Source organism: Phacochoerus africanus, chromosome 3 (assembly GCF_016906955.1).
Source record: "Phacochoerus africanus isolate WHEZ1 chromosome 3, ROS_Pafr_v1, whole genome shotgun sequence".
NCBI lineage: Eukaryota > Metazoa > Chordata > Mammalia > Artiodactyla > Suidae > Phacochoerus > Phacochoerus africanus.
In genome coordinates, this window is record NC_062546.1 from 171,667,122 (window position 1) to 171,678,221 (window position 11,100).

Consider the following 11,100-nt stretch of genomic DNA (forward strand, 5'->3'; position numbering starts at 1 on the left):
AACCCCTTATATCTATTTCCTTCTCCTACTGCATCTTAGCTGAGTTTTTCAAAACCTTTCTGTGAGCAGTTTCCCTAGGCGTCTAGCCTTTTTTTTCGTTTTCTCCCCCTCCAATCAATTTTATACTCTGCTGCCAATCATCTTGTCAATACTCTTCCTTGGCTTGTGAAGGAAGAGTATTGACCTTTCTTCTACTCTCTCTCACCCCAGCCCTGCCGCCCCACATGTGGAAGTTCCCGGTCCAGAGAGTAAACCCTCACACAGCAGCGATCTGAGCTGCTACAGTGAAAATGCCAGATACTTAAACTCACTGCAGGGAGCTCCCGTCTTGTCAGTACTCTCATCAGGTTGCCAATAGTTCATGCTCCTCGACCTAAAATTACAAGTTGTCTACCATATATCAGCTACTTACCTTTCCAGCCTTGCCTTCCACCACTTGACTCTGTAGTTTGTAGCTACTTGTTACATGTCTCCTTAATAGACTGTCAGCCTTTTGTTTCAGGGAGTCTTATCAATTTTTTTCTGTCTCTGAAGTTCTAATTTTGATTGATATGTTGATACCAAAATAGTCTTTAAAATAAATTGTGGTGCAATAGGTTAGGGATCTGGTGTTGTCACTGCAGTGCCTTGGGTCGCTGCTGTGGCACCGGTTTCATCCTTGGCTGTGGAACTTCCACATGCCGGGGGATGGCCAAAAAAAAAGTTTTTAAAGTATATTCTCAGAATTCCCTTTGTGGCGAAGCAGAAACAAGTCTGACTAGGAACCATGAGATTGCGGGTTTGAGCCCTGGCCTCGCTCAGTGGGTTAAGTATCTGGCATTGCCCTGAACTGTAGTGTAGGTTGAAGACTCTGCTGGGATCTGGTGTTGCCGTGGCTTTGGCGTAGGCTGGCGGCTACAGCTCCGATTAGACCCCTGGCCTGGGAACCTCCATGTCCCGCAGGTGCAGCCCTGAAAAGACAAAATGACAAAAAGACAAAAAAAAAAAGTTTATTCTCACCTAATTTCTATTAATCAGGCTTCTTAATTCATCTGACTTCTCTACATACATGAAAGTAATTTAACTGCAGGTCATTAAGTTTTTTTGTGAAATTTGTGGCACATCTTTAGGGTTAAAACTGAACAAAATGATAAGCTTAAAGAATGTGTGGATGGGGTTCCCATCATGGCACAGCAGAAACGAATCCGACTAGTATCCATGAGGATGCAGGTTCAGTCCCTGGCTTTGCTCAGTGGGTGGGGGGATCCAGCGTTGTCAGTGAGCTGTGAGGTAGGTCCCAGACACGCCACTTGGATCCCATATTGCTGTGGCTGTGGCATAGGCCGGCAGCTGTAGCTCCAGTTCGACCCCCTGGCCTGGGAACTTTCAAATGCCACAGGTGTGGCCCTAAAAAGCAAAACAAAAACAAAAAAACTGTGGATGTGTATATACATATATAAACACATATATATATAGACAGAGAGTTTTAAATAAATGAGTATGGGTATTACCTATAAGCTACACTCAGTAGGCATAGTTTTTTAAAAAGTGAGTTATAATAAGTAGGTTAGGAACAGGTCAATGCTTTTATCTTTCTCTTTTTTAATTTTCTTTTTTTATTTATTTAGCTTTTTAGGGCTGCACCCATGGCATATGGAAGTTCCCAGGCTAGGTAGGGGTGGAATTGGAGCTACAGCTGCCAGCCTACGCCACAGCAACAGGCGATCCGAGCCACCTCTGCAACCTACACCACAGCTCATGGCAATGCCAGATCTCTGACCCACTGAGCAAGGCCAGGAATGGAACCCCATCCTCATGGATACCTAGTCGGATTTGTTTCTGCTGCGCCACGATGGCAACTCCCTCTTTTTCTTTTTACTTTTTCATTCATGTTAATAAAAGTAAAATCACTGTTCCTTGGGTACCCAGCAGCCAGTCTATGCACAACTTTGACCACCAGGCGTCTCTCTTATCTCGTGTTCTAAGAACTGGAGGCCTCTCCATTCTTTTCAATGTCCAGATGTCTCAAATGTGGTTCATATAGTGTTTTCATATTGATTGTGAATAACAAGCAGAACAGGCTCAGTGAACACTATTTACATGGGAAGAGTCGAGTGCTCTTTGTTGACAGAAGGTTTAGGCTACTACGCAGAAAGTTTACAGGTTATCCTTTATCTCCAGAAGAAACACAAATACCAAAGCCAGGACTTAACAACATGACCTTCATATGACTTTCTTCTAGTCCTTCAATGATTCACCACTTACCATTCCTGAGACATCGGAACTGAGCCACGACGGGAACTGCAGGTTTTAGATTTTTTAAAACCATTTTTCCTTTGGCTTTCTTGATATTTAATCTTTTGAGGAAATAATTTCTGAGTATATTCCCTCCTTATATCTTCCTTCTCTTGTTATATTCTACCTGAAAATTTTATACTTATCATTATTCAGAATTGTCGAGCAGCCTTCAGTATTACTCTGTATGTTACCATAAGAAGGGAACAATTTTTTTTTCTATTATTATAAAGTGTTTGTGTCTTAAGTTTCCATTAAGATGCCTTCAGATGTATAAACTGACAGGAAGTTCCCCAATTATAAGAACTTATTTGTAACCTTTAGGTGATAAATGAAGTTAGTGATATCTCCTTTACTAAAGGTGAAAATGAAATAGGGAAGAATGAGGCATCAGTACCTATGCCCTAATAAACCAAAATATAACAAATGATCAGGGGAGTGTTGAGTTAGAATAGACCGTATCTGACTCAAATGTGACTTTAGGTTTCCTATTTCAGAAATGTTGGATAATTTTGAATATTATTTTGTCTTTTACCTAAATTTGAGTCACTATTTTCTCATGTTCTCAAAAGAGAAATGATTTCCCCCATCTTCCAGATCTTTTTGGATTTGAGGGCTACTTCTACAGTAACGCATTTCAAGACGTGTGTGTTTTTGAATATGACCAGTTTTCAACATGAAAATTCTCATCAATATCAAGAATGATATCCTCGTACTTCCTGCTGTGGCACAACGGGATGGGCAGCGTCTCTGCAGTGCCAGCCTGCAGGTTCGATCCCCTGCCTGGCACAGTGGGTTAAAAGATCTGGTGTTGCCACAAGCAGCTGTATCGGTCACAGCTGTGGCTCAGATCTGATTCCTGGCCCAGGAACTCCATGTGCCATGGGGTAGACAAAAAAAAAAAAATGATGTCCTCACCTAGAATGTGTGAGCAAGAACCAAAAAGGGCAGTATTTGACTTTTGAACTATTGCTGGGGTGGAGGGAAGCTCCACTCTTCCAAAGAGACTTACACAAAAATGTTTTATATTGTCCAGCCCAAAGCTGATTTGAAGAATTAAAATAAGAAACCAGAACCAGGATTGCTTTAAATGCACAAAGTGACTAAAATTCTGGAAATAACCTCTCATAAGTTATGCAGAAGTTCAGTAAAGAATGTGTTGTCTAGAACTTCCTCTTCTTTAATTTTTATTTTTTAAAGAATATTTGGGAGTTCCCGTCGTGGCGCAGTGGTTAACGAATCCGACTAGGAACCATGAGGTTACGGGTTCGGTCCCTGCCCTTGCTCAGTGGGTTAACAATCCGGCGTTGCCGTGAGCTGTGGTGTAGGTTGCAGACGCGGCTCGGATCCCGCGTTGCTGTGGCTCTGGTGTAGGCCGGTGGCTACAGCTCCGATTCAACCCCTAGCCTGGGAACCTCCATATGCCGCAGGAGCGGCCCAAGAAATAGCAACAACAACAACAAAAAAAAGACAAAAAAAAGAATATTTTATATACAATGTTGTGCCAACTTCTGATGTACAGAAAAATAACTCAGTCATACATATATACACATTCCCTTTTTAAATGTTATTTTCCACCATGGCCTATCCCAGGAGATTAGATATAGTTCCCTGTGCTATATAGCAGAGAACGTCCTCTTAATTAGTTTTGATTTTCTCTATCATTTCCACATCTGACATGCAGGAGGAAAATACTTTAGTCCCCATTCTACAGGAAAGGAGTAAAAACAGGATGAGCCAAGAACTGAACTCAACCATCCAGCTGTGTTTGGCCTGCATAACATTTAAAATGTGTTCTCAGGAGTTACCGTCTTGGCACAGCAGAAACGAATCTGACTAGGAACCATGAGGTTGCGGGTTTGATCTCTAGCCTCGTTCAGTGGGTTAAGGATCTGGCTTTGCCTTGAGCTGTGGTGTAGGTCGCAGACGAAGCTTGGATCTGGTGTTGCTGTGGCTGTGGCGTAGGTCGGCAGCTGTAGCTCCGATTTGACCCCTAGCCTGGGAACCTCCATAAGCTGTGGGTGCAGTCCTAAAAAGCAAAAAAAAAGCAATAAAATGTGTTTTAATTTAAATGCCTTTTAAGTGGGACCTGGACTCTCCCCAAATCCAGCAATTCCTAATTGTTTTCTTTTTCTTTCTTTCTTTTTTTTTTTTTTGTCTTTTTTGCCATTTCTTGGGCCACTCCTGCGGCATATGGAAGTTCCCAGGCTAAGGGTCTCATCGGAGCTGTAGCCACCGGCCTATGCCACAGCCACAGCAACGCAGGATCCGAGCCAAGTCTTCGACCTACACCACAGCTCAGAGGCAACGCCAGATCCGTGACCCACTGAGCGAGGCCAGTGATGAAACCCGCAACCTCATGGATCCTAGTCGGATTCGTTAACCACTGAGCCACAACGGGAACTCCCCTAATTGTCTTCTAACCAAGATTTACCCATTTATTTTCTCTTCCTAATCTTTGTAAGCTTGGTTTGTGCTTCCTCTTCCAAGAATTTCCATTCCAGCATAACACGGAAATAATTGCCTAGAGGAAATGCTTAGCATATTGGAATAACCCTGGGAGGAGAGACAGCCCCGCTAAAACTGTGAAGCAAGGCGATTTGTGTGCTCTTCCACTGGTTAACCCTCTTCTTCCAGAGGAAGTCCACTGTTATCTTTTTTCTCCATTCTTCCTTCATCTCCCATTGAAACCCGAACATGAATAAGGGTTCCATTTTCATTCATGGGATAGAGGACTACTTAAAAAAGATGTTCTTGGGGTTCCCGCTGTGGTGCAGAGGTTAAGGATCCAGCATTGCTGCAGCTGAGGCTCTGATTTGATCCCTGGCCCAGAACTTCCATAAGCTATGGTGAAAAAAAATTTTTTTAATTAAAAAAAATTAAAAATATATTCTTGGAGTTCCCATCGTGGCTCAGTGGTTAACGAATCTGACTAGGAACTGTGAGGTTGTGGGTTTCATCCCTGGCCTCGCTCAGTGGGTTAAGGATCTGGCGTTGCCATGAGCTGTGGTGTAGGGGCTTGGGTCTGGCATTGCTGTGGCTGTGGCATAGGCCGGTGGCTACAGCTCCAATTAGACCCCTAGCCTGGGAACCTCCATATGCTGCAGGTGCGGCCCTAGGGGGGGAAAAGAAAAAAAAATATATATATATATATATATATTCTTTAAAGCTGTGTTATCCTGTCCCAATATAACATCTTTTAAACCCCAAACTTTCATCAGCAAGTGAAATGGGGTAATCAGAAATCACCCCATATTTGAACCCTACTTGGTTGTTTTTATAAAGGTTACTCTTTCTTAATGACTTATTATTTTTTTTTAATCTTAGTAGGAGACATGACCAGGAAAAGTAGAAAAGGAAGACCACTTTTGAGAAAGGGAAGGTGAGACAAAAGTTTCACTTCTGCCTTTTAAAATGGGAGAACCAGAGAAAAGGAGTTCAGAAATCATTTTCTCCAAGTCAAGCCCCTGGTACACAGCCAGCTGAACCAGAGGAGTGTGGAGTGGGACCTGCAGACCTCAGAAATTCACCTCTGAGTCCTTCACCTTCGTAGTCAAGACCTATTGGTACTGTTTCTTACTAAATTCTTCTGGTTCTAACTCTAGGATATTTATTCTTTTAGTAGCTCATGTCAAAGAAAACAGTTGGTGATGTGCTTTTAAACAAAGTACAAAGTTAACATAAAAAGTTTGTTCCCTCAAAACTCTAAAATCCCTTTCCACTTTCCTGTAGCCTCGTTCTCCTGTGTCTTATTTTGAAATGCTCTCCTTATTTATTGGTAACCTTACTCTGATTTGTTTTCACCAAAATTGTGGAGCCCAAATCAGATCTCTAATACCTTCAATTTTAATATCCAGTGGATAACTTAAAACTTCCCCTTGGGGAATTGATGCTACCAGTCCTCCTAAACCAGGTTTCCTAGGCCAAAACGTGAGTGAAATTTAGGCTAGGATTCAAAAGGCATATGTTTTATTATACAGCATACATGTGTACCTCTCTTTAAAAGCAAATCTGCAACTTGAAAACCTGGCTTTATAGAATAGAAAGTGATTCTTCAATTAAAAGTATTCAAGGGGGAGTTCCTGTCGTGGCGCAGTGGTTAACGAATCCGACTAGGAACCATGAGGTTGCGGGTTCGGTCCCTGCCCTTGCTCAGTGGGTTAAGGATCCGGCGTTGCCGTGAGCTGTGGTGTAGGTTGCAGACGAGGCTCGGATCCTGCATTGCTGTGGCTCTGGCGTAGGCCGGTGGCTACAGCTCCGATTCAACCCCTAGCCTGGGAACCTCCATATGCCGCAGGAGCGGCCCAAGAAATAGCAACAACAACAAAAAAGACAAAAGACAAAAAAAAAGTATTCAAGGATTCACCAATACCTTTTTTTTTACCACTCTACCTAATGGCACATGGAAGTTCCTGGGCCAGGGGTCCAACTGGAGCTGCATCTGTGACCTATGCTGCAGCATGCATCAATGCAAGATCCTTAACCCACCAAGCAAAAACCAGCATCCTCACAGAGGCAATGTTGTGTCCTTAACCTGCTAAGTTGCCGTGAGAACTATTTAGCAATACTTTGCTTAAAATAGGCTTTCCTCATAAGTGACTAGATATGATAATGTGAGAAAAACTAATGTATACATGTATGTGTAACTGGGTCACCTTGCTGTACAGTAGAAAACAGACAGAACACTGTAAACCAGCTATAATGGAAAAAATAAAAATCATTATAAAAAAATAGGCTCTCCTTGGAATTCCCTGGTGGCTCAGCAGGTTCGGAATCTGACATTGTCAATAGTATGTCTTTTTTTTATTACTTAATGAATTTTATTACATTTATAGGTGTACAACAATCATCACAAACTTTAAGGCATTTCCATCCCAAACCCTCACTACATCCCCCACCCCACAAGCTGTCTCATTTGGAAACCATAAGTTTTTCAAAGTCTGTGAGTCAGTATCTGTTCTGCAAAGAAGTTCATTGTGTCCTTTTTAAAGATTCCATATGTAACTGATGGCATTTGATGTTGCTATCTCATTGTCTGACTTCACTTACCATGATAATTTCTAGGTCCATTCATGTTGCTAAAAATGCTCGTATTTTGTTCCTTTTAATGGCTGAGTAATATTCCATTGTGTATATGTAGCAGTTCTTCTTTATCCACTCCTCTGTCGATGGACATTTAGGTTGTTTCCATGTCTTAGCTATTGCATATAGTGCTGCAATGAACACTGGAGTATATATGTCTTTTCAAGTCATGGTTTTTCTGGCTAGATGCCCAGGAGTGAGATTGCTGGATCAATTCAATTGAATTGAATCTGTAGATTGCCTTGGGTAGCATATTCATTTTGATAATATTGACTCTTCTAATCCAAGAGCATGGTATGTCTTTCCATCCATTTGTGTCATCTTTGATTTCTTTCATCAGTGGCTTATAGTTTCCAGAGTACAGGTCTTTTGTCTCTTTAGGTAGGTTTACTCCTAGGTATTTTATTCTTTTGGATGCGATGGTAAACGGGATTGCTTCCCTAATTTCTCTTTCTGCTCTTTCATTGTTAGTGTATAGAAATGCTGTTGATTTCTGTGTATTAATTTTGTATCCTGCGACTTTGCCAAATTCGTGGATGAGCTTTAACAGTTTTCTGGTAGAGTCTTTAGGATTCTCTAGGTATAGTATCATGTCATCTGCAAATAGGGATAGTTTTACTTCTTCCTTTCCAATTTGGATTCTTTTTATCTCTTTTAAAAGTCCAATTTGGATTCTTTTTATCTCTTTTAAAAGCTGTGGCTAGGACTTCCAAAACTATGTTGAAGAGTAGTGGCAAGAGCGGACATCCTTGTCTTGTTCCTGGTCTCGGTGGGAATTCCTTCAGCTTTTCACCATTGAGAATGATGTTTGCTGTGGGTTTGTTGTAAATGGCCTTTATCATGTTGAGGTAGGTTCCCTCTATGCCCACTTTCTGAAGGGTTTTTATCAGAAATGGGTGTTGGATTTTGTCAAAGGCTTTTTCTGTGTCTATTGAGAGGATCGTATGGTTTTTATTCTTCATTTTGTTAATGTGGTGTATCACACTGATGGATTTGGGGATATTGAAGAACCCTTGCATCCCTGGGATAAATCCCACTTGATCATGATGTACAATCCTTTGAATGTATTGTTGGATGTGGTTTGCTAGTATTTTGTTGAGGATTTTTGCCTCGATGTTCATCAGTGAAATTGGCCTGTAGTTTTCTTTTTTTGTGGTATCTTTGTCTGGTTTTGGTATCAGGGTGATGGTGGCCTCATAGAATGAGTTTGGGAGTGTCCCTTCCTCTGCGGTTTTCTGGAATAGTTTCAGAAGGATAGGTGTTAGCTCTTCTCTAAATGTTTGATAAAATTCGCCTGTGACGCCATCTGGAAGTTTTTTAATATCACAGTTTCAATTTCAGTTCTTGTGATGGGTCCATTCATCTCTTCTATTTCATCTTGGTTTAGTCTTGGAAGATTGTACTTTTCTAAGAATTTGTCCATTTCTTCTAGGTTTTCCATTTTATTGGTGTATAGTTGCACATTGTAGTCTCTTATGGTCCTTTGTATTTCTGTGATGTCTGTTGTTACCTCTCCTTTTTCATTTCTAATTTTATTGATTTGAGTCCTCTCTCTTTTTTTTCCTGATAAGTCTGGCTATGGGTTTATCAATTTTGTTGATCTTTTCAAAGAGCCAGCATTTCATTTCATTGATCTTTTCTATGGTTTTCTTTGTTTCTATTTCATTGATTTCTGCTCTGATCTGATTTCTTTCCTTTTACTAACTTTAGGTCTTGTCTGTTCTTCTCTCTTGAGCTGATTTAGATATAAAGTTAGCTTGTTTATTTGGGCTTTTTCTTGTTTCCTGAGGTGGGCTTGTATTGCTATAAACTTTCCTCTTAGAACTACTTTTGCTGTATGCCATAGGTTTTGGAGTGTCCTACCTGTGTTATCATTTGCTTCTAGGTATTTTTAAATTCCTCTTTGATTTCTTCAGTGATCCATTGGTTGTTTAGTGGCATGTTGTTTAGTCTCCACATATTTGTTTGTTTGTTTGTTTTTGCAGTTTTTTTCTTGTTGCTTTCCAGTCATGTAGCGTTGCGGTCAGAAAAGATGCTTGAGGAGTTCCCATTGCGGCACAGTGGTTAATGAATCCGACTAGGAACCATGAGGTTGTGGGTTCGATCCCTGCCCTTGCACAGTGGGTTAAGGATCTGGTGTTGCCGTGAGCTGTGGTGTAGATTGCAGACACGGCTTGGATCCCACATTGCTGTGTCTCTGGTGTAGGCTGGTGGCTACAGCTCCGATTAGACCCCTAGCCTGGGAACCTCCATATGCTGTGGGAGTGGCCCAAGAAATGGCAAAAAGACAAAAAAAGAAAAGAAAAGAAAAGATGCTTGATATGATTTCAACTTTCTTAAAGTTACTGAGGCTTGCTTTATAGCTCAGGATGTGATCAATCTTAGAGAATGTTCCATGTGCACTTGAGAAGAATGTGTATTCTGTTGCTTTTGGATGGAATGTCCTATAAATATCTATTGAGTCCATCAGGTTTAATGTGTCATTCAGGGCCTGTATTTCCTTATTGATTTTCTGTCTGGATGATCTGTCCATTGCTGTAAGTGGGGCGTTAAAGTCCCCCAGTATTATTGTGTTATTGTTGGTTTGTCCTTTTAATGTTGTTAGCAGTTGCCTTATATATTGTGGTGAACCTGTGTTGGGTAAGTAGATATTTAAAATTGTTATATATTCTTCTTGGATTGATCCTTTGATCATAATATAGTGTCCTTCCTTGTCTCTTAAAATATTCTTCATTTTAAGGTCTATTTTGTATGATATGAGTATTGCTACTCCATCTTTCTTTTGATTTCCATTTGCAGGGACATCCTCTCACTTTCAATTTGTGTGTGTCCCTAGAAGTGAAGTGGGTCTCTTGAAGACTGCATATATATGGGTCTTGTTTTTGTATCCATTCAGCTGGTCTATGTCTTTTGGTTGGGACATTTAGTCCATTAACATCTAAGGTAATTATTGATATGTATGTTCTTATTGCCATTTTATTAATTGTTTTGGATTTGTTTTCGTTGCTATTTTTTCTTCCTTTCTTCTCTTGTTCTCTCCTCTTGTGGTTTGATGACTTTAGTGTTGTATTTGAGTTGATTTTTCTTTCTTTTTTTTTTTTGTCTTTTTGCTATCTCTTGGGCCGCTCCTGTGGCATATGGAAGTTCCCAGGCTAGGGGTCGAATTGGAGCTGTAGCCACCAGCCTACGCCAGAGCCACAGCAATGCGGGATCCGAGCTGTGTCTTCGACCTATACCACAGTTCACGGCAACAGCGGATCTGTTAACCCACTGAGCAAGGCCAGGGATTGAACTCACAGCCTCATGGTTTCTAGTCAGATTCGTTAACCTCTGTGCCATGACAGGAACTCCGATTTTTCTTATTTGTTTGTGTATCAATTGTAGATCTTTGGTTTACAGTTACTCTGAAGTTTTGATATGAGTCTATATATATAAGAGATTGTTTTAAGTTGTTGGTCTCTTAATTGCAAGTGCATCTCCAGTGTCCTGCATTTGTATCCTGCTCTTCTCACAATTCCTTATTTTGGTAGCATAATTGTGCTTGGATGATTTCGTATCTTTACTGTATATATGCTTTTACTGGTGAGCCTTGTGATTTGTGGTGTTTATTTTTTCTGGTTGTGGCCTTTTCTTTTCTGTCTAGAGAAGTTCCTTTAGTATTTGTGGTAAAGCTTGTTTAGTGTTGCTGAATTCTCTTAGCTTTTGCTTATCTGTAAAGTTTTTTGTTTTTTTCTTTTTTTCTTT